Consider the following 25,270-nt stretch of genomic DNA (forward strand, 5'->3'; position numbering starts at 1 on the left):
CACCAATGTGCTTTCTCTTAGTTGGCTATATACAGTTGTCCCTTGGGTTCTGCAAGGGATTGGTTCTAGGACACCCTCCCCCCCCCAAAAAAAAACAAAAAACAAAACTCCAAGGATGCTCTTGTTCCTTATACGAAACACTCAGTACAAAGAATAGAGTAGGCCCTCCTAATCCATGGATGCAGAACCCACGGACATGGAGGGCCAACTGTAATCTTAATCCTTTAATTTTTCTTCATGTATCACATGATTTTACCCTTGGTTTTTTTCTTGGTTTAAGAAGTATGTGTATTATTTTCTTTCTGATTCTGCTAGTCTTACATACCTATTGTAGAATGTTTGGAAAATTATGGGTCAGAGTAAACTCACTCAAAATCCCACCAACCTAGAGTTAACCATTATTACAATTTAGTTTGTATTTTTCTACCTCTTGGCTTATTGTTTTAGGTATTGAGAATGTATGGGTCACTCTATAATTGTTAAATTGTTTTCTCCTTTCCTTTTCAGACTTTAAACTCTTCAAGTTCTCTTCATTCCTTTTATGTTGATGGGTCCCAAGTGAGACCAATATAGTACTTTAGTATCTAAAGCTAGATCTGACTTGTATTCTGGGAAGGTTAGCTCACAGCTTCCACATACTGTAATTTGAACTTCTTAATATGCATTTTCCTGCTCTGAATCAGTGATTTATTTTTTGATCTTTGTTAATACTTCTTTTCAAGCCTGAAACAAAAGAAATTATCTAAAAATAACCAAAGACTATTATCCAGGACTTTAAAGGAGCATGAGCCAATAGGTTGACACCTTTGATCCTTAGGTAAAAAGTTACAGTTCTTTTGTTGGCTTTCTGCAAAAGGAGGAAGTAGGGGCAAATTACACAGTTGATGCTATTTTATGCATGAAGGAACCTACTTTTGACAGCTAGTAAACAAGTTTCACCATTTTTTTGGTAAAGTAGCTCATTCATTTAACTTCTATTGAGCTAACCCCTACCATGTGGCAGGCACCTGTTCTAGACATGGGGATTCAGCAGTAAATAAAAAGAGCAAAATCCACCCTGTGGGAGCTTACTACTTAAAAATAAAGCAGTTAAACTGTTTAACTTCCTACTTAAATTCCCACTTAAAAAAGTAATTGCATTCCATTTCCTAAATTCTGAGCCAGTTTTGAAGCGTGTGGGGAAGGAGCTCTATTATTATGATGTTATTATATCAAATAATGTCTTTTCCTTCCAGAGCCCTCTCTCACTCATTACTCTCTAAGTCCCCATTTTTCAGTGGCAAAAAGGCAAACAATGCAGTGGCAAAGACCAATTTCGATGAATTAAAATAAATGTCCTCAATTTTAACATAGGTCGTTTTGTTGAGGCTGGAGATTAAAAACAAACAGGAAAGGTAAGAGTGGTTTTCTTACAACGATTTTGAGGTGTAAATGTGGGGTACAAAATTAGGAGATGTCCTTTACTTTCAGTTAGAGCTGAACAGTTTTGTATTTGAGATTATGGATTTTGCCACTAAGTTAACTTGAATGCTAATGGAAAATAACTATTAGTAGCTGAGCAGAGAAAAAATGTAGGAGGCAGAAAGACATAGGCCAAAATTTTATTAAATTCAAATGTGTAATCCATGGAGGCTCTACTAGATACGAATAAAGAAGTATGTAGAAATCAAGAATCCAAGCAGAGAATGGTTATCTCAGTGGTTTTATTAGCCACTTGTTTCAGTTTGAGTGTACTTTAGGTAGTTTGTCAGTCAAACATCAAGAGAGATGAATTTTACAGATAGAATTGGAGAAGTTTCTATCAGAATTCAGGATGTGCCATAGGCAGTTAGATTGTAACATGGAAATACTGAGAGTTTAAATGGATGCTACATGAGAAATCATCCTGGATGCTTGAGTGTGTGTGTAAGAATGGAGCCTTTGTTACTTTTTTTTAGAGGTTGATGAAAAAAGTATGTTTTATAACTCAACCGAGAAGAGAAGAGTGTGTATTGGAGACAAGAACTTGTGCAGTTAAATAGCTCAGTCTGTGGAATAGAGTATAGCTGCTGACTAGTGGCTGAAGACACAGACTGTTAGCTGGAAGGTTGACCAGATTATTCACAAATGCTGAAAAACTCAAAAGAAGAAAGGAAAGAAAAGAAGGAAGAAATGAAGGACAGAAAGGTGAAGAAAGAAAAAAACAAATGAACCAGAGAAAAAACTACAATGGATTATATTAAAGCATAATTATTCTGGAGTTTTGAAACCAGCTCATCACTGGAGAAAAATGACATTCTTTAGGCAGGATTGGGTAATTCACATCTATAATTATTGGGATATAAGATAATCTAGGAACAAAGAATATAATAACATTATGTTTACTAGAAACTGGGAAATCCTTTCTAGCTTAAGTGGTACTTTGTGAAGAAAGATGCAAAGACTCCAAGTTTATCTTTTAATCTAGTTTTTATCCCTATTTTAGCATGTCGTACTTAGTTAAAAAGAAAGTAAACTACAACTGACCCTTGATTGAGTTTCAAATCCACATTCTTTCCCTTTATTTCTCCACTAGACACTGTCCTTGTCATATTTCAAAGCCTGTCAAGACCTACCTGCTTATTGAAGGTTTTCCTTCTTCTATGAGATGAGATACCTATAGAGATACGTATGTTTTTTATTATTTATTATGGTCATGAGTGTTGTCTTTCTTGACATGTAAGAGAACAGAGATAGTGTGTTCATATTTCGAAAATGTGTACAAAGCACACAGCATGGTATGCTGCATCCACGCTTTGTCCAATAAATATTAGTTGATTGTTGATGAGAAGGCACATGTCACTAATAAGAACCTCCTGCTAACGCTGGGTCTTCAGAAGCCTGAAGAGTTTTGTGAGTTGGAATGATGCCCCATTGGGATAATTCCTTATGTTTAGGATAAATGAAGAGATAGTATTCCTTTTCAAAATCAGCATCACTGGTGGATTTAGTATGATATATGCATTACTAGTATTGATTATTTTGGAGTTTCTTAATTCAGAAAATTCAAAACAAATGAAAATGTAGACTGTATAATATATATACACAGCATATATAGTGTGTGTATATACATATATATACACACAGTATATGTGCATACTGGCCAATATGCAATTTTAAAATAAGCGAAAAGATAGTATTTCTACTTTAAGAAGAATCAATCTATTTGGGCAAAAGAAATGAAAATCTTTAAAATTGTTTACTTTATGTTCAGCCTTTATTTATCACTAGATATTCATAAAATATCTTCTAAATACAAAGATGAAAAAGGGGCCATCATATCCTCAGAGAGCTTTTAATCTGATGGGTTAAAGACAACCACACACAAAGTAGATTGTTATTTTTACAGGAGAGCCGAAGAATGCTGAAATGAAAATAGCAAAAGTATCTAACACTGAAGAGTCCTTATTATGTGTCAGACTTTGTGATATGTTTTAGGTGTGTCATCTCAATCCTCAGGCCAATTTTATGAGTTATAGGTACTCTTACTTCCTCCCTCCCCACCCTATAACTTTCCAGATGAAGTAGTAGAGAACTATACATATTAATAAATTACCCAAAGGAACACAGCTAAGACAAGGCCGAGGTGGGCCTGTGAGCTGAGAGCCTGACTCCAGAGCTGGAAATGTTAGCCATTATACTCCACTGCCTCCTAGGGGATGGGGGGAGAGGAATCACCTCTGACTGGGGAGGGGTCAAAAATGGTTTTTGAAAAGAGATCTCTTGATCTGAGTCTTAAAGGATTGGCTGGATTGTGAGGCAGGTAGAAATATGAGGAGGGAATGCCAGTTAGAGAACAGTTGTGGAGGGAGCAGAGCTCAGGCTTGGGTAGCACAGAGTTCGGTGGGGCACTGGGGATACGCAAAGGATGCAGTTGGGAGGTGGGGCAGTTAGAGGCTGAAAAAGAAAAGAAGGCCAAGGAATCTGGTCTAAATCCAACAGCAAAAATAGAGCAACCGATTTATAATAAAAATGGAAAGAATGGATATTAATAAGGAGTAATCATCATGTGGAGAGTTTCAATCAGCAAAGTTTTCTTAGAGGAGTTGGATTTTAAACTAGGATTTGAAGTTGATGGGAGTGGAGTAGAAAAGCATGCCAGCAACCTAGAATATTGTGATTTAAATAGAACTCTAGAACATAAGAAAAATGAGGAAAGCTGATAAAAGTCCGTTTTTCATGCTTTCAAGGACTGCTGCTGGACAAAGCTGAATAGGTGAATTTCCACCTCTCGCACCTAAGAGAGAAGGAATAGAAGTATTCCTCCCAATCATCTCCATCTCAGTTAATGGCTTACCATACACTCAGCTGTTCAAGTAAAAACATGACAGTTATTTCTGATCCCTTTTCTTCCTCTGACTCTAAAATATATCCTGAATCTTCTGTGCTTTGATTCTTCATTAGACTCCCCAGAGAGCTGACACTCTGCTGTTGGAAAGCTTCAATCAGATCAAGTCACTTCCTTGTTTAATATTCTCCAAAGGCTGCCTATTGCCTTTAGAACAGATTCCAGCCTCCAAGTCCCTTAAATTTCCAGGCGTACCTTATTTTGTTTTTCATTATGCTTCAGCCTCCCTGCCTCCTTTCTGTCTCTTGACTGACCAAGCTCATTCTCACCGTAGGACATTTTTACTTTTTTTTTTTGACTGGCTTTTTCTTCGAGCAGAAAATTAGCTCAAATAAACATCCTAGCCTTAGAGAGCTCTTCCTGGGACAACCAACCTGAAATATTATGTCCACGACTATTTTCTTCCCGCACTTGTTAGGAAGCAGGCCACTCTCTCCAGGAGAATTTTGGCTCCAGAGGACAGGACTTGCTTTGTCTTATCCAGTGCTGCAAACTCAGTGCTCAGCAAAGTGCTTTGAATGTAGTTGCTCAATAAATATTTGTTAAATGGATGAAGAATGAATGAAAAGAGTGGGAGAGAGGATGGCTTGAGTAATGGGTAGAGCTTATGTTTTACCCAATAAATGAATTAAATTGTGTAATAAATCATGTGGATTTAAAAAAAGTATATTCTGTTTCAACAGTTAACCAAGTTGTTTTCTTCTTTGCATGTCAGCTTATTGATGTTGGGTAGGTGGACTAAAAGCCTCTTGTGTTGCAGGGGGAAAACAATCTTGAGATTTAAAGGGAAAGAAAAAAGGTCTTAGTTAATCCATAGGGTGGGTGAGAGCTCAGCCAGAACGCTCTTTGGAATCCAGACAATTCAGTGACAGTAACACTCACAGTACAAGTGTTGGGGAGGTCAGATGAGATGAGTTTGTGACATGTGCAATCACTCCTGATGTGTCTGATTTTTTGACACTATTTCATGGTGACATTTAAATTTGAATGGGAAATGACCTCCTTGTTCCCAGTTCCTTTCCTACCCAGTATAGGATCGCTCCTTCAACAAATACTGGTACGTTTTGTTCAGTATAGTTCTCCAGTATCTTAACAGATGAAGTTTACGAATTTATTTTCTACTAGAAATAGTGATTTCAAAACAGCGAAGAGGTTGTAGGAGCTATTTATTTTTACTTTTAAAAAAAGGAATACCTTCCTGGCAAATAAGCAAGCAATCTCAACAGCTTTCTTGGAAGGAGTCAGCCGCTGCAGGTATGGTAGAATTCCTTTGGCCAGCCTTAGCTTCCCCGGGCTTTTCTTATACTTGTGTTGGCACAGTTGGTGGAGTTTATTATTAGTGGTCTGTCCTACAAGCCATTCATTCATGGAATATGGCCCTGGGAGAGGGATCTTCATGTGAAAATAAAATTGTCATTGTTTTTCATTGGCTTAGGAGGCATCTCACATAATGAAAGAACATCCCTAAATAGAAAGACCTCCATTCAGAAGAAAAGAAAGAAAGGTGAGGAGAGAGAGAGATGTCCTCCGTGGAATCGTGGAACTGAGGAGTTCAGATTTTGTTTCGTGCAGTGCTAGTTGCCTTGCCAGTCTCAAGCTGGCACTGTGGGCTTGCTGTAGCTGCTTGCTGTAGAGCCTGAGCTGAGGAAAGGAGACGGTTTGCTTTGGTTTTATTGCTCAGCCTCACCATGCGTCTCAATATGTTTTTGATTTTCGTATTTTAAAAATAAGGTGAATGATCTCAAAAGGAAATCACTACAGGCGATTTTATTCTTTGCTTTTTCTAATGGACAATTAAAAAGCAATTCTGGTCCTATTCCAGAGATTTTCTCATTTCTTAGTATAAATGTAATTTAGGCACATATAATAGTTCAGTGGTATTATTAGATATTATCGTATTTATTTTATTCAAGAAAATGTTTGACACACCTTATTTGTATTCTTTTGGAGGAAATGTCCTGGAATGGGTTTTGTCCTAGTTCCTTTCTGTGCCTGTCATAAGGTGTGTGTTAGAATTCAAGTTCCTAAGAGTAAGAATAGCATTTCTTTCTTTGTTTTTTTTTTTTGGGGGGGGGGAAGGCATAATGATTTTGAGCTTTGAGGAGTTTCAATGGGCTATTGTTGCTTGTTGTTTTTTTTTTTTTTTTTTACAGTGTTCCAGCCTATCAAGTCCCACTGTGACACACTCTATCTCCAATGGCAGATATTTATATTTCAAATTAAATAAAACAATAATTAATTTTCTTTTGAAAAATTTTTGGAATTTTGCTTTTTCAAGATCTATGAGGTAATTGGAGGTACCCCAGGCTATCACAAAACCAGGGCTGGGAATCACTGCTTTAATGATTAGCACTTTGTAAGCCTTCAAAAAATATAAAAACAGGATAGATTGTCTAATTTCTGGTGGGTGGATTCACTTTAGTGTAATGTAATGTGTTAACAAATGCTCAGAGAGGAGGTTGTGGATCCAGAAAGATGGCTTTTGCAGAAGGCTTTTATACAAATTAATTCAAAGAATAACAGGAACAGTTGTGTAATGGGGCAGAAGGAATAAGGTGACTCAATTAAATGATAGAGAAATCTCCAGGAAAATATTTGTCTCACATCAACCCAATACTAACAGTAAAATTCTCATTGTGGAAATCGATAATCTTGCAATAAATGCATAATAACTTCAAAAAGGGATTTTTTAATTAATATTTTTATATGATTGGCTGTGCACCAAATATTGAAATCAAGTACTGCTTTTCTTTACTTTAAGAATGATAAAGTTCTCTCCTATGTCTCTAAAGAGAATCTTAAAGGAGAAGGATCAAAAGAGTAATTTGCAAATAAATTCACCTGTTGAATTTGTGCCTGAACTTACTATATTTACCTCTCTAAAGAGAATCTTAAAGGAGGAGGATCAAAAGAGTAATTTGCAAATAAATTCACCTGTTGAATTTGTGCCTGAACTTACTATAGTTACCTAATTCATTTTTGGCTTTTGCTTAACTTGAGCCATGGTGACACACTGAGAAATTAGTGCCAAGTTCTCCTGGGTTGCTAGAACATTTGTACAAGGCAGTGGTGAATAAGTAAGGGTAGTGTAAGCCCTAGGGTTTGGGTCCCACTCAGTAGGAGGTCTTAGTCATTGCCCGAAGAACCATTGTGTGGTCTAGCTAATTGGTACTGCTAGCCTATTGTTATTTCATGGATCCAGGAAAGCAGTTTGGTTTCTTTCCACATTCAGAGCTGGGCCCAGCATACTAGTAGTTCTGGACAGAGAGAGTTCAGGATCCATCAATTTGATGCTAAAACCTAGATCAGCTTTGTGGCTTTCAGAGATGGATTAAGGACATTTTTGCAGTGTTCACAGATACACGATTCACAGACCTACAATGGTATAGGCAGTTTGAAAAGAGATTTGAGTAAGTAAACAGGTAGACTGAGAGAGGATAAACAGCCCTGAAAACACTTCTGTTTTGTCTTTTGGCAGGGATTTCTGCTTTAGGCTTCCTGAGTTTTTTTACCTGGTGTTCTGCAGGGAAATTTGCATTCTAAAAGATAGGTTAGGCTGCCTTCCTGCTTCTGAAACTTCTAGAAGGTGTTCTGATGTAATAGGTGTTTTTCCAGCTTTTTTTCCTGGAGATAATCCTCCATTACCTGGTTAATACAGGCTCTATCTCGTTAACACTCCAGTAGTATTGCATATAAGGGTCCTTACTTTCTTTTAAAGAGGATATCTATTATACCTAAATAGAGGGGGGAGAGAGAGAGAGAGAGAGAGAGAGAGAGAGAGAGAGAGAGAGAGAGAAATGTGTAACATTATTTTGAAAAGTATCCCTTTCATTTTAACCTTTCCTTAGCTTTACCATCTAGACCTACAGATACAAATACAGGTGAAGAACCACTCAACAAAGATGATGAGTTCCTGAAGGTCCCAGACTCTGCACACTTTTCCCTTTTTCATTTTTTTCTTACCGTATTTAAATTTTCATTCATGTAGTTTACCTCTTAGCTATCTCTTATTCTTTAATTTATATTTCACATTTTAGAACTTGCTTGGAGTGTACAATATGTTTCAAACTTGAGAGAACAGAACTAGATAAGTTCATGAAAAATAGCCCCTTCTTTCTTATTCCAGAATTACTTAGAAGGGGAGCAATGGAACTTTTTGGATCAGTCCCGTTCTGCTTTGGGCTACTTAGGTTTTCAGTCTGTGGCTCAGTTCATTGGCACCAGATGCCAATAGTTACAAGGTCAGAGGTTTGATCCTCACTTGGGCTCCTTTGCTGCCAATTTTTCCAACAGGTTGTATGGAGATTGAGTACAGTCACTATAGAAACAGTGGTCTTAAAGGAGATAGGTGAACACATGAGTGACTAGATGAAAATTCAGCCCCATTCCTGGAAAAACAAAGCCTGGGCCCTACTGTCATTTTTGCATTTGAACAGAATGTGCCACTTAAATGTGCCACTGGTGAGCTTGTTACTCAACCTCCCTGAATCTCTGTTTCCTCATCTGTAGAATGGAGATAAGATTTGCTCCCTTTCTACCTCACCAGGATCTGTGAAGATTTGATAATGGCTGTAAAGTCCTTATACAAAGGTATAAACATTATTATAAACAAGGAGATTAGTCAACAAGTATAAAAAATATTTTAAGGACCCCCCCGAAAGTGTATTGCCTAATAATTTTTGAATCAATATCAGTAGTTTGCAGTTTAATCCATTCTGAACTTGGCTTAGCTGCAAAAAGTTAGGTGTGAATGTTTGACCTTTTTATTTATAACAAAAAAATTGATAGTGAACATTTATATTAATAAAAACAAAGTGGGCTTTGAATCTGAAACAGGTCTTATTTGAAAAGGAAGGTGAAGGCGAAGGTCTCTAGCAACATATGTGCCACTGAGGAATATTTGCATATATTTGATGCTTCAGTGATTTTCACAGTATACCTTGGAGTTTAAGCTGTAGCAAAGAGCCAGTGCCATTGCTCAGCACCATGGTTCGCTCTCTCCAGCTTTATTATGGCACACAGCGACAACTTCATTTTTAGCATTAAAAAAATCCTCTTCACTTAATTCAGACAGTGACCTGCAGGCCTCATTCTGACTGAAGGAGCCATTCAGAGTACTTCCAGACAAAAGCAGGGCTTTTTCCTAGCAACCAGATCAAAGCCAAATCTCCCAGAATAGCTCCCTCCCAGGTTTCCTTTGGCGCATAGGTTCACAAGGATTCTAAGGCTTGTGGTATCCAGTTCAAACTACTCTTTCAAACTGAAATGGAAAGGAAAACTCCTGAGGAATTTTCGCAGACTCTGAGAACTGGCGAGCATTGCAAGAGCACTTAATCTTGGGAGAACACGGTGGTCATTTGGAGCATCCCTAACTTTGTTATTGCCTGCATCTGCATGTACATTCTGTCGGACTCCCACAGAATGAAGTCTCTGTTTCCTTTCTGCCAGTACCTAATATCAGCTATGCCCAGGAGCCGGCTGATGAAGACTTCCTGTTTGTTTTGAGTCACTGTTAGAGTGATAAATATACTTTAGCTTTCTGCTTAGAGAGGAAAGAAACCAGCTGCCCTGAACTAAAGAGAAAAATGCAGAAATTCCACTGAATGGCCCTGTTATCATGCAGTTTCAAGGGCAGCATCAAAATGAAAACTATAAGCTTGAGCAAAGTAAATAATTTCCATATTAAAGCATCTTGCTGCATTCATAGACCTAAGTTGTTTGTCTTTAATCATTTAGGCGAACGATGAATTTTTCACTCTTCTAAGACTAACTCAGCAATGTTTAGAAGTTTAAAAAAAATGTAAACTTACACTAGAGTAATGGTGAGCTATATAAATAAACAATTACAGTTGTGGTTTTTTGATCTGACCACAAGCTTTTAATGCCATTTTTACATGAACATATAATGCTTCTGGATAAACAGTAATGTTTACATTGTCCGTGGCATCCACTGTTGTATTGAGTCATTTACATACATGATTTTTTGGATATAGAGTAACCCAAGAACAAAAAGAATACTATACAATTATTTAAAACAAGAACAACAGGAAATCCTTTATAGCTTAAATAGCACTTCTTAAATAAAGCTGTGGAGTTTTTATGTTTTGATTTCATTTTTGTCCTTTTATTTTAAACAGGCTTTGGATTTGATAATTAGAGTGTCCTTTGAGTGGAATTTGTATTTTAACAGTGAATTAAGGAAGCCTTGCTGATCTGAATGCATTGACCACTAAATTCTGGCTTTTGTGTTTTTTTAAAGCTCAGTTTAGACTTGACTTCCAGTAGTTATGAATTGGAAAAGATGACAGCCACTTGTGTGTACCTGGAGGGCGTGTGACTTACTTATTTCTTCCCAATAGCTATGGTCTCTTAAAACAATTTCTAATTGTAAAAGAAGAATTTGCTAATAATCTACAGTTAGTTTCTTTGTCCAGGATAAAGAAAATGTTTAATAAAAAATTCAAATTAAAGTTAGCATTAACACTTTCATGCTGTCAAATTAATGATGCATATGTGGAGGCAGGAGGGTGTGCATTGGTCTTATCACAATGCATCTGGTCATATTTGTAATTTGAGACATGAAAATGCACCAAAATATTGTATATAAAAAAGGTTCCCTAACATGTTGGAGTCAGTGGCTGGAACATCAACACAGTGGCTTCCTGGGTGCGAGAATTACAGTGCTGAAGGCTTGATAGAGACTGGGTCCTTATCCTTTAAAAGCTCACATTAAGAAAAAATTCATGCGATGTTGGCAGCTTGTAAAGGAAGACAGACATTTAGAAATGTCCAGAATATTAGTTAAAACAAAGCCAGATATACTATTGTTTTTACTTTATAAATATGTTGTAATGTGTGTTTTTTAAAAAATATTCTCACTTTACTGACCCAAGGAAGTTGAGAAGAAAGCATTTTTAAATATGGAGGTTGGGAGGCTTAAAATACTGAATCATATGACATATTTTCTGTCATAATGGAGACCTGTATGTATATGAACTTAGAAAGAATAGAATCAGAGAGTGGATGGTATTAGGAGAAGAGGGGAAAAAAATAACGAAGCCAGGATTTTTTGTGGGTAGGAAAGAAGGGTATAAAACAAATTTATCAGATAAATGTATTTGCAAAGGTAAGTACGCCAGGGGATAGTTTCAGTGGGTATATCAGCCTCTGTACTTTTTAAAAAAAGAGGTTAAAATTAGATAGAAATACATGAGATAGTGGTTTAGGTGAGGTTTTTTTTTTTTTTTGTAAAATCTATTATTTAAAATAAATTGGAACTCAAACGGCTGGGACCTATCACTTACCAAGTATAAAAAGGCGTGAATAAAACGCCTTTTACCTTTTCCAGTGCTATTGAATGTCAAATATCTAGTGCTGAAGTGAAACTATTATGGTCAAGTTGGTGTTGCCCATGTCAAGTCACCATTCTTCTCAGCAATAGTAACTGCTTAGATTGTTCAAAACTAGCTTTAGTTGTGATGGCACATTTGTGATCCAGCCTTAAGGAATGGATCTGTAGGTATTCCACTCACTGATAACCAGCATCATTTCCTCATGATTCAATAAGAACATAGGAATCACATCTTGTATTACATATTACACAACCATTTACAAAATGCTTTCTTTTGCAATGTCTTGCATGATGCTTGGTTGTATCTGGTTCTGGTTGTAAGTGGGAACAGTAACAGTGTGTCATCTGTCCTGGGCCAGAGGTGATGACTCTAGCACCGTGGTTCCTTTTAAGGGGGCAGAAATATTCCTCATGCTGCCTAACAGCATTTCAGGAGCATATGCTTATGAAAGAGATGCTTCAAACCTGTATTTTCAAGTAGTAACTTGAACCAAAGTGAAATGAAACTGTGTTCCATAGTTAACCCTGTATCTCTCTGAAATTATCATGACACCACATTCCTGATCCTAGGAGTTTGGGACAATTCTGTTGAAGAAGGTGACGAATAGGCATGGAGAATACGGGCTATGGGAATCATTTGTTATCTGAATAAAGGGTTTTTTTAAAAAGAATGCACTTATTAGAAGAAATGGGGTTGGGAAGGGGGTATGTTTTTCACACCTGTTTTCTCACTTCTGAGGTGATAAGTCCAGCCCTCACAAAATAAAATGGCAGGTTTCACACTAAACCCACCCAAGCATGTTCCTATAGTCTCCTAACCCATTTATTGTTTGAGAATATAGAGGCAACAAGATCTCTTGCACAAACCAGTGGTTGAAAGAGGTCAAAGCAAAGAGAGAGATCTTTGCTTTGCCTGCCTGTCTTCCAGATGTATGCCATCTTCTGTATAACATGTATGGATCTCCAGGGCAATGTACGAGGTCTCCAGTAACTTTGGCTGTAAATCAACAATCTTCTTCTTTGTCCTATTCTTGATGTTAATACTCCGTGAATTAAATGCCTGAGTTCATGATTTTACCAGCTGAGCTCTTACACAGTTTATATATGTCTTATATTCTCTTGGCTACCATTTCTATTTTACCTCAGTCATTCATTGACATGAAGAACATTTTTTTCTCATCATCTCTCATCTCTCAAAATGGCCTATCTGATTAGAGCCTGGAGTCACAGAATTTTATAAATGGAATTAACCTCAGAGGTCATGTAGGGCACCATCTAATAACCAACTAACAGAACTCTTGATTTACCAACCCTCAACCCTGATCTTCACCATTTTTCTCCAGCTCAGTAAACCTCATCTATGTAGGTGATGAAAAGAAAAACTTCTGGGACTTATCTTTGATTCCTTATTACCTTTACTACCCTATATACAACCCATTAGTAGATCTTATCTTTTTGCTATCCTGACTATATCCAATATTTTTCCAAGAGCCACCATCACCTTTTGCTTTGATATAGTAAGAGTCTGAAATTTATCTCCTTGTTGCATATTCTCTCGCATTTCCTTGTATTTTCTACATATTGCTTTCTCAGACCTTCTTTACTGATTTGCTCTTTTTGTGATTTTTTTGGCTCTGCTACCCCTTACGAGGATGTAAGTTTCAGGAGAGTGGAGACATTGGGTACAGAGTGAGCTCTGTAGCACATATAATTGTGCCTGCTACATCATGTGCTTTCAATGCATATTTGTTGAATAAATTAATCCCCTCCTACACAGATTGGAAATACGGGTCACAATCAAGTTAAGCAAATTTCTTAGGCTCACAAGATTAGTTAGTAAATCTACAACTAAAAGTCAGGTCTCTTGACTCAGTCTAAAGCTCTTGTCATTGGACCATATTGTGGTTACTGTAGTTCTTACTGTGTAAGACTGTATAATACAGACTTAAGGAGTGCAATCTTCCTTGCTCCTGGCTTGTAATGTGGGGCTGTCTGGAAAGTTAGTGAAACTAATTATAAGATTAGCAACTAAGTGCCCTGGCTAATGTCCAACACAGACCTGTTGCACCAAAATCTACTCTTCAACAAAGTTTAAGCATACCATCTAGTGAAGGTAATTAGCTTTAAAGACCTGTACAAACTTTTAACTTTCTGGATGATCATTCAATATCACTTTATTGTAATGTCACCTTCAAATATAGAACCATTTAATTTTTAATGTACTTCATTTTGTCTCCAAGAAGTAAGTGTGTTTCCACCTTCCAAAGGATGCTTTTCCTCCTGTTTTGAATCCAATTTTTCTAGCTTCTCCTGAAGGCTTGTTTATTCAAACAATTGCAGGCTCTTTCCCACACCCCTAGCTTTTCCCTCTTCATTGCCTTTATTTGAGTGGTAGTATACAAGCTTTAGAATCTGTAGACCTCAGTTTGAACAAGACTCTCTCATTTACTAGCTGTTTGACAGTGGACAAATTACTTAATTTCTCTGAACCTTGATTTCCTCACCCTAAAAACGGGGATAAAGAAGGGCAATTGTGTAGATTAAGTTAGAAAATGTATGGAGAGAACTCCCTGAAACAGAGTATTTGCTAAATGGTAGCTACCAATATTATTACAGAGATAATCACACTTCCCTTATCTGAAAAAAAGCCTTAACATAAATGAAAATACCACCCCAAAGTCTCTCAGCTCTACTATCCCTAAATAACCCATCTTTGCTCGTCATTTATATTCATAGCCAAAATTCTTGCAAAATATACTCTATATTTATTCCTTTTCCTTTTTCATAATATTGTTGTATCTGAACAGACTGAGAAATGTGTGTTATGTAGTGTCAAATGTTACACTTTTGATTTTTCTATGCAAACCATGTTATTATTAGAGATTTTCTATTTCTCACATATCTGTGCTCTTTTATTGTGTTAGGACGGCCGGTCTTTCAGAGAATGAACCAAAGTTCACTAAACTAGGGTTAGTGGCACCAGAGAACTGGGATTTTCTCCTAAATGTCTCACAGTCTTCCAAATATTATTGGAAGAACCATGGAGGTGATGAGAGGTGTTGAGTACCCTAACTGGGAGATGGGTTAGTGGACAGAGTTCTAGTCGAGATTCACATAGTTAAGAATAAATGGGGGTGTGCAATTACTTGAGGTAGACCCACATAGAAATTTAGAAAGAGCTAAATTGTTGATATAGGGAATATGTCTCAAGAGCAGATACTCCCAAGGATGATGTGCCATTTTCTAGAGCTGAGGGTAGTAGTACTGGATGGTGAGTCTGAAGGAGGAGCTTAATAGGAAGTTATTGGACAATAGTGAGCTAGCCACCATCACGAAGTTACTTCTAGGAAAAGTGACAAGTGAGCTGTCCTCTCCACACTGCCAGAAAACCTTATCATAGATTGGGCAGGTCTGTCTATGGAGAGCAGCTTTATGCAAGGACCATGAGGAACACTGGACAGCTGACTCAGAGGGATAGTAATGATAACTTATTAGGTTTATTTATTTTCTTTCTTTTTTTTTTTTGGCTGCACCTCGCGGCATGCTGGATCTTAGTTCCCCGACCAGGGATTGGACCTGAGAACCCTGTATTGGAAGCGCAGAGTCCTAACCCCTGGACCTCCAGGGAAGTCCCTATTTTCTTTCTTTTAATTAAAAGAACAAAGTAGCCCAAATTCCTGCAATTGTAGTTTCCAAGTATCTGCTTTTGGGCTCAAAACCAAAGACATGAAAAGCTTCTACAAATTCACCTGGGTTCTCAGTGCCACAGTTGTCTCTGGAAAAAGGGAGGCTACTCAAAAATAAACTCAAGCAACATCCCAGGCTGTGCTCCAACCTACTCCTCTACCTCCAAATGCTTAATACTCTACCTGGTCAAGGAAAAACCACCAGTTCCATGTTTACTCAACCCATACTTGGTGAATGAAATATCTACCACATCTTTTCTCCTAAAAACAAATACATTTTTTTGAGAAAAGAGTTTTAAATATTTTATTTCAGTTGGAATACTACAAGAGGCCAGTTACCGAAAATTAAATTGGCTCGATCTTAATCAGACTAGGTTATATCCAAGACTCATGTGAAGTGCCATAGGCATTTTGAGGCCTCTGAGGTGCCTTGGTATGTATTCCCTCAAGGGTTTCACTTACAACTGGGATGAGTTTGCTTGAATGGAGAATCTATCTCCTTTTATTGTTTTGTATTGTATTTATCATCTTCTTATCTTCACTATGTGCCAAGCAGTTTTCCATGGAATGATTTATTCTAATAATTAGAAGAAGGCAATATTCTTTTGGTGGATGACTGTTTTGTCTGAGTTATAAAAATACAATTTGCCTTTTTCTTTGTACCATTGTTCCAGAAGAGATTCATATTTAATTAGTTTGAGGTGTACTGTGGCTTACCTTTGTCTCCAAGTAAAAGATTTTTCTTGTTCAAAATCAGATGGATTCTGAGTTGACAAGGTAAAAAATCTGCAGTAAGATTAAAAATGCTAAGATTTTCCATTAAGAAGTTGCTTCTAAGATGCTATAATTTAGCCCTTCAGATACTGAACACCTATTAAGAAATGCTTGCTTGCATTATGTTAGATGTAAATTAGGTGACTCACTTTCTCCATCTCTTTCTCTATATTTGTTTTTAGTTCTGTTCTAAAGCAGGAACTAGGACCAAATGAAGTTAAAGTATCTTTTTAGTTTGATTGGACTAATATTCTTCAATGAGCTGAGTATGACTCACAGCCTGTCCCCTTTTTATTAGTAATTAAACTGAGACACTGAAAGATTATGTAAACCCATAACAGCAGATTAAATATCAAGGCTGTAGTCCACTGAACAACATTGCTATGTTTAAACTGATACCTTCAATATTGTCCTTAGATAATTTAAATATTTGACATTATAGGATAGTCCCCCAAAAGCGGGGTAATTAAAAACAACTGTTGTATTTTACTTTCATTTTTGTTGGAAAGGGGTTTTCACTTTGCATGGAAAAGAACTTAAATAATGTGCCTATAACATTTTTTGTTTTTGCTTCATTGACAATTGCTTCTGTACCATGGTGGTAGCTATTCCTTCCCTATCAAAAAAAAAAAATCGGTTTTTTCTCTTAACCAAAATAATTCATGTCCATTATAAAAAATTTAGGAGGTATAGAGAATATAAAATGAAGAAAATTGGAAACCACAAACAATCCCACAAATTAAAAATAACCATTGTTAATGGTGCACATTCGTCCAAACATTTCTTTTATGTATGTTATGTTATAGGCACATTTTAAAAATGTAAATCCTACTGTAATTAAAAAAAAAAGTCTTTTCATGTAAGAGTACACATTGACTATATTTGTGTCATTAAATATTCTTTCACAACACCTTTTATCTTTGCTGCACCATTATTTAGTTAATTAATCCCCTTTTATTGAGCAATTAGGTTGCTTCCCATCTTTTAAAGACTACAAATATGGTTGGCACAAATATTCCATGTAGCTAAATATTTGTTCATACTCTTGGTTATTCTTTTAGAACATACTTCCAGAAGTGGAATTGCCAAGTCAAAATGTATATGGATTTTAGGCTTTTAGTTCATGTTAGTGCCCTTTTCTTCAGAAAGATTGTACTAATTTGCATGCTAATTTGGTTGTAGCTTATCACTTTGGTATTTTTAAATCTTACAGCTATTTGTCTTGTGGCAACCAAACATACTGACTGTGTGGTGCTCCAAATTGGTAAAAAGAGGGGTCAAAAATAATTGACTAAATTCTACCATGTCCTGATTATTTCAGTTATATTAATTTGGCATAATCCTTTCCCTTGTCTGTTCTTGGCTAGTTTATGCATCTGGATCCATGATATGTTTTACTATTCTGCAAGAAGCCTCAAATAAATTGAAGAAGGGAGCCTGTCAGTTGCAGTCTAATATGGTATATTAATACTCAACCCAAATTCAGGCAAATGACATCCATTAATCATTGGCCAATATAAGAAGCAAGAATTGTGATGATATTAACCAGAAAAAGGATCCAGAATAACTCTGAAGCAGACCATGTAACCTATTCCCCCAGCTAACATACAAATAAATTAATGTGCTCACCATTGAAACTGACAAAGCTTCCCAAGCTCAACCAGGTTTGCTGCTCAGATGACATTGGTAGGAAGAAGGCCCAGACATAATTTCATCTTTTAATTTTCTCATCTCTTCCAAGTTTTTTTTTTATCTGCAAATTTTATAGGTGGAGTGTGGTAGAGATTATGAATCATTTACATGTTTTAGATTCTAAATTTGTCAAAAAACAAAAATTGATAGTGGTATTTTCTTTAGTGTCTATTAACCTCTCTGTAAGGCATAAAGTCTACTCATGACTCGTGTACCAGCAGAGAAAAACAATTCAAATATCAGCTGTTCCCCCACTTCCACCCCTAAAAATGTTTCTAGCCTCAAAAAGGAACTTAGTTCTCGGCAATTTTAGCCTAAAATGCTTCTTCAGCTTTTCTTAGACTTTGGCCATCTCAAAATGCAAGTGAAGACAAAATTGTCCCATAAGATTAATTTTTGGTGATTGAACTTACATCTTAAAAACTAAGCTGTTTCACTTCCTTATGAAAGAACAAATTTCTTTTTTTTTTTTTTTGCGGTACGCAGGCCTCTCACTGCTGTGGCCTCTCCCGTTGTGGAGCACAGGCTCCGGATGCGCAGGCTCAGTGGCCATGGCTCACGGGCCCAGCCTCTCTGCAGCATGTGGGATCCTCCCGGATTGGGGCACGAACCCGTGTCCCCTGCATCAGCAGGCGGACTCCCAACCACCACGCCACCAGGGAAGCCCCAAGAACAGACTTCTTGAAGATAGCTTTCCATTCCATGTTTGTAATCCGTAAAGTGCCTAATCTTTTTACTAAATTTTTTACTAAATGTTTTTTTTTTTGGCCACGCTGTGCAGCTTATGGGGGATCCTAGTTCCCTGATCAGGGATTGAACCCAGGCCCTTGGCAGTGAAAGCTTGGAGTCCTAACCACTGGACCGCCAGGGAATGCCCATAAAGTGCCTAAACTTTGATATGAATTTGTGTGGTGTGAGAATGTCCTATGTTCCCACAAAAGCAAAATATTATTACTACTGGTAACACACTGTAGTGGAGAGAATACCTAGCTATGCAGAGATCAAAATACCCAGATTCTCCTTCAGGCTGTACCAGCCTACTAGCTGTGTCACCTTTGGCAAGTTAATAAATCTCTCTGAACTTCAGTTTTCATAGTTATAAATGATGATACAAATAAATTTTCTCCTTATAGAACAGGTTGTTTAAAGATCAATGGAAATGAGAGAATAGAATATTGTGTAACCTGACTAGTGCATTCCAAATAAAAATTATTATTAATATTATCATTTTGAAGACATGTTATTGCTTACCTTATTACAATTCTTATTTCCCAGTGTTTGGGTTGAATTGATAGCCTAACTTACGTCAGCCCTCTTTGTATGTAGTACTTTATCTTAAAATTTTGTATCTAGAGAGTTTTTAAATTGGAAATGATATGTATATATATTTTTACTGTATTATTTTTCTTTCTTTCTTTTTGAATTGCAAGATACTTGCAGAAAAGTGCCCAAATCATAGGTGAAGAAGCACATGTAAGCAGCATCCTAATTTAGGGTCGCCTCACACAGTTTTCAATCTGCTATGCAACTCTCCCTGTCCTAAGGGGACCAGGACCCTGGCTTCCAACACTGTTATTTAGTTTCCCATGATGTCATGCTGAAATGGAGTGGAATCAGGGCACCTACTAAGCTGTGTGACATAGCAAATTGCTCAGTCTCTTGGCTTCAGTTCTCATCTTTGAAAATGAGGAGGTTGAACTGTGAAGGTTTTTTTTCCATCTTAACATTTAATGATTCTTTTAAAGGGCACTCTATTTATCTAGGTTAGTACTGTTTTTGTACAACATCTTCTGTGGTTTGTTAGCTCAGGTGGAGCTTCACAGAAGCCATGTTCTGAATGAGAGGGGGCCAGTTAACTTTTTCCTCTACCGTGAATGTAAGCAAACCCGTGACCTAACCCGAAATGGTCCCAGAGGAGTCAGTGAAAGGGAATGATGAACCAAAGGAACTGAGGGAACTCCACCTCTCCTACAGCACTGGAAGAGTTACCTCAAAGCACTCTCCTCTACTTGGTGCTTTGGACACCATCACAACACATGAAGAGCAGAAAATTCTCTATAATTTGATTGTCTTGGACCCACCATTCAGTTGTGGGATGATTATAGACTTCTGCCACTTAGCAATTAAAATATTGTTTGGGTGGCAGTATTTACTACTTAAGTAATAGGATTAACATTTTTTTGCCTTAGTAGTATATCTAGCAGGAACCTGTAGTTCCATGACTTCTGTCCTCAGAAGCTGAGTGAGATGAGGAAGAATGAATTAAAATAACTTCCTTCAAAAGTCAAAACAGTAAGCATTACCACCTTCCTCCACAGTCTTGTGACATGTGCTGTCCCGTGGGTTGAGTGTTCTGTAGTTCTAAGAGTCTCCTAGCATGAAGTATTTATTTAGTTGCTTTTATTTTATAATCTTTCCTGAATGATTTCTTCAAAGGGAAAGATTCATTTTTACAGTAACCAAACAGATGAATGAATGAGAACCTACTTTCCAATAGGCCCAGAACCCCAGGACACTATGCCCTTGATGGAAAGTGCACAGATCTCCAGGACTCAGGGGACATCTTATCCCAGTACTTCCTGTTCCAGGCTTCAACAGGACCCATGTCTTTACCTGTGACCCACAGTACTCTCTTCCCAAGATGTGTATGTGGTAAAGTGAGAACTCAAATTTCTTTTCTTTTCTTTTTTTTTTTTTTTTTTTTTTGAGAAACACCAGATAGAACCACATGGCCCAAAGGGACCGTAATAACTTAATTGCTCCCAATCACAGTGCTTCCAAATACATTTGCAGTTCATGGTCATGGCTTTCCAGGATAGGGGGCATGGTGAGCCACAGGTTCATGATATATTTTGTGCCACATCTTGATCCAACTTTAGGAAAAGTGGGAGACACTGTTCCTCCTGTGGACTGTTGCCGACTGTGACTTTCAGCTCCTCCTGCAGGGGAAACCCATACTGAAGGGGGATGGGCATTGTCTTCTCTGCAGCCTTGTAGGATGAGAATACTTTCTGCTTACCTTTGTGAAAATTGCTTAAATACAGTTACACTCCCAACATGCATTTCTCCTGCCTCCTCCAATGTTAAACAAGAAACCCAACCCCCAAATCCAAACACCAGACAAGTAGCTTGAAAAATGAAAATAAATTTTCCAATCCAAAAGCCGTGTGCTTCTGTGATTGAAAATCTTTCTCTTAGCGAGTGGGAGTTGCTTTCATCATTGCTGGTCATATGTTTTTGTTTTTCATTTCTGGTGGAGAAGTTTTCTAGGGTATTTTTCAAACTTTCCAGCTTAGCAAAGCATTGGCTAAAATTGAAAAGAGAACTAGGCGTTGGGTCGGAGGCAGCATTAGATTTGTTCTTGGGGGGGGGGGGGCAGGTTGCTGACACAGCAAAAATAAGACAAAACATTTGAAACTTCTGGCTTTGTACTTCTCAAATGCCTCTTTTAGAAATCGCTTAAGTCGTTATTAACATCCACCACCCACCTTCCCTTTTTGGTCCTGACATTGGGTAATAATAGATAATGTTGACATATGTTCCCTGCTGGTCAGAAATACTATACTTCTGTGAAAGGTAACATTTTCAAGCTATGACAAAATGTATTTTACTTGGACAGAACATTAGTTATTGGACTAATCTCAGAATGTGGGCTGTGGGGTAAAAGTTTTAACATTTTAGTTGTGGAAGAAAGTTTGTTGGGAGAGTAAAAGCATCCGTATGGGGTGTGTTTAGCTTTCACCATTTCTAGAGGTATTGGCTTGATGTCAAACTCTTATGTCCTTAGGAATGTAAAGGAAACATTCCCAGTATGTATGAAGAACAGCTGTCCATGGACACAGCAACTTTTCAAAATGATTAGACCCAATTTTACTGCAGTATGGATTATGGAATCAAAAAATATTTTTCACTGTGTACCAAAGAATTCTGTTTTACGGGCCAGTTTTAAAGCTTTTAACTGCGTGAGACATATGCTGCGGTTCTGTTGTTTGTTCTCCATGTGATGTACTCTGAAATATGTAAAAAGAAAAAAAAGGAGAGAGAGAGAGAGAGAGCGAGAGAAAGCATGCAAATTCTTCTGATCAAATGTGGTCCTCAGAACTACTTTTGAAACTAATTTAGGGGATGAGTAAGGAAATGCCCCAGCTGGCTTCCATGCTACTGAAGTCTGAACAGCCCTTTGCAAAACTGGAAAAATTGATTTTGTTTTGAAGGCTCACACAGACTTTAGTGTTGTGGAAGTTGGAGAGAGTTTTTATTGAATCTGGTCCTTTGTGTTTTATGACAGTCTGAATGGGTGTTAAGATCCATGAATAAATCTCTTGCCATTTCTGAAAGTTCTGATATAAACATGGGCTCCGTCAATTTGTTCTGTGCACAAATGTCTTTCAGAATGTTAACAAACATGGCGCATTGATGGATGGGCTGGCCAATGGGAAAGCAGTCTGCTTTACTTGGTAGGGCATATTGGTACGATTTCTTTTGTTTCTCAATGCTATGGCCATTAAAACAGTAGGGGCTGCTGGGAGGTGAGGTGGTGGTGGTTGAGAGTGAGGACTTCATGACAAAGAAGAGTCAGTTCAGGCTGTTGGGGAAGTGGTGTTAATGACCTTCAATTGAAAGTCTGGCCAAGACACCACATCAAGGGGATTGTGAGATGGCCCTTAGGAAATGAATTAGTTATCTTCTTTAGTGCCCCAGGTGAATCACTGGGAGGAACATAGGTAGCGAAGACAAGAAGATATTTTTAAAATATTGTTTTCCTATATTGCGTCAGTTTGTGATTTTTGATTGTCCTTTAAACTCAAATGTTAAGTTGATAATTCCCTAAAATTAGTTTCCAAATAAACACTGTAATTTAAAAGAAGCAAGTAAAAAAAAAAGTCTCCACTTTTATGATAAAAATTAGGTCATGCACTATATAAACACTTTTGAAGAAACAATCAGGATTGAGTTTCAGGAAATGTTACGTTCCACAATTAATGGTAGTGAAAAATTGCATATTGTATAAAGTTTTCTAATATATAACTATCATTATAGCTATCATTCTGAGCCTAGTGTTGGGTTTTCATTTTGAAACACAAGTCCAAATCTTAGGCCTAAATCTTATTCTTCAGATATTTAATGCCCAGACTAGTGCTGTGATGGCTCCTATTTCTTGCATCAACAAGAATTTATTATGTGGTTACACTGCCAAACAGCATCTAGCCTTTACTTAGTTTGTACATAATTGCCCTTCTAGGGTGGTTATTGGGTATATGGAGCCATTCCCTAGCCATATTCTCCCCTACACACTGCCCTTCATGGAGACTTGGTAAAGGATCTGAGTAGTCATTTTGGTTGAATTTATATTTATGATGAAATCAACGAGCTAATGGGGATGCTTCATGGGAGATTTTAATACACTCTGTTATTGGCATTATAAATTGGGCCAGTTACTTGATGTGCTTCTCTTTGTGGGCCAAGTTCTGCCCTCTGTTTTTTACTTGAGATTCCCACTGAAGTAGTAATTACCAAGTGGAAGAATACTAAAAATGTTCGGCCAAATTCTGTTCTAAGTTGCTATCATGTAACTCCCAATGAAGTTAATTACGACTTAGTAAGAACTAGTGCTACAGAGTCTTAAGGGCTTTGGAACTCTGTGATCTGCCATCCAAGACACCAAGCCAACAATCTGCCTTTAAATATCTCATTTTAAGAGGCGAATTGACTCTGTTGAAGGTAAGAAACGGCTATGCCAGTAACTACATATGTAATGGGCTTTAAATAGTAGAATTTAGCATCTTTGAACTTCAAGAAGTTTGGTCTTCTTTCAGTTTCCCTCTTTGAGGGAGAGTCTGTTTTATAGAACCTTTAATTCTCTCTTGCTTTAGAGTCCATTTGTATGAGTTACCTCCTGTCCCATTCTCTGAGCATCCCTTAACTGTAATAATATGTAATTTTTATTTCCATTAATTGTAAAACATTTGGTTAACTCATCACTGCTTAGCTATTATTTCCTGGAGCTAAACATTATCTTCCTTAAATACAGATATTTATATTATGCATAATATAATTCCTGTCATAAGAATTCATTATAACTTTTCAAAATACTTTGGCTCTCATTTAGCATGTGTCTCAGTTTAGCCTTTTATTATTTTTTTAATGGAAAAAAGGGCCCTGCGACCTATTGTATTTGTAGGCTTTTGTCATTGTGCAAATAGGGTAGAAGGGGTAGGCCATTGCCCATGGTTCGGTGTGAGCAGAACATACCACACTTTGGACCATCTACTGGATTGTCTCAGGTTAAGATTTATATGAAAGTTGATATGTAAAGATGCCTAGCCTCTGGGATCCTCTAGTTTGTACCTGAGACCCTGGTAGCCCAGAGAGTATCTTGAGGTATGTATAAAGAACCAGGCAGGTCAGGGAAGATGGTGGATAGTGACTAGTTATGTATCCTGTGGGAGCTCAAAATTGAGATTGGATTTACATTAAAAGCCTCTTTAGGTTAGAGCCAGGGAAAAATCAACTTATGCTTAGAGTAGCATGGTTTTGATAAGGACTGATTTTAGCCTCCTTCAGGATTATCCACGTTCAAAGCTGTCTTTCTGTATGTTGCTATCAGTGCTCTCTGGGCAAAAGGGACATTGAGAATTCAGTTTCAAAATTAGAAGCATAGGATATTAGGGCTAGAAGGAACTTCCTTTTTCCTCCCTCTTTGTTCTTTTTCTCCCTTCCTTTCTTCCATCCTCCCTTACTGCCTCCTTTTTCCTTCTCTATTTATTGAACTCCTAGTGTTTGGCAGGCATCGTAATGACCACTGGGTATAAACAAGGAAAGCCACAGTTCCTGTTCAGAAAAAATTCACATTCCAGTTGGGGTGATGTTCAAGAAAAGCAACAATTATAGAGGGTATCTTACATATGGGAGCACTAAGGAAGCGTACCCAGGGTGTGCCACTGAAAAGATTATGTTGTACTGCTTTGTAATTAAACATAAAAATAATGTTAAACTATAAAACCAGTACAATAAAGACCAGCAAAGTTTTGATTTTACCCAGTGTACGTATTTTATTGCTTTCAAAAAAGTCAAATGGTTTCAAATTAATTTTTTTTCTCAGTTTTTTGGTGCCCATCCTACTTAGTGCCATTAGCATATGATGGGCCTATTAGGTCGTTTAGCAATGGAGACTCCTGATCTAGGTTGGGCTTTCATGAAAAGACTCCCAATTGTAGGAGAAACATGAGTTGAATCTTGAAGAACATGGAGTTACATTGTGATGGAGTTGGTGAGGTGCCCTGGCTGGGAGTAGGAGAGTTTAGGATTTTGGGGATGGTATGTGTTATGGGTAGGTAAATTCTCTGTGAAAATGCATTGAGAAAAAAAAAAAATGGTGCCCATGGTTTGGTGTGGGTGGAG

At 37.3% G+C, this 25,270-nt stretch overlaps 1 protein-coding gene across 33 annotated transcripts in view; it reads left to right on the forward strand.

Annotated features, from left to right (window-relative positions):
- Window positions 1–25,270, forward strand: part of LOC307187576 (uncharacterized protein) — a 791,299-nt gene that overhangs the window by 70,260 nt on the left and 695,769 nt on the right. The window contains exon 1 of one of the 33 annotated variants that reach the window (XM_079923797.1): window positions 2,603–2,647. The exons of the other annotated variants lie outside the window; for them this stretch is intronic. The gene's annotated coding sequence lies outside the window, so the exon portion shown is untranslated. Of the gene's footprint in view, window positions 1–2,602; window positions 2,648–25,270 lie in introns of those variants that run through there. 33 annotated transcript variants of the gene reach the window in all.

This window comes from Stenella coeruleoalba, assembly GCF_951394435.1.
Source record: "Stenella coeruleoalba genome assembly, chromosome: 6".
Lineage (NCBI taxonomy): Eukaryota > Metazoa > Chordata > Mammalia > Artiodactyla > Delphinidae > Stenella > Stenella coeruleoalba.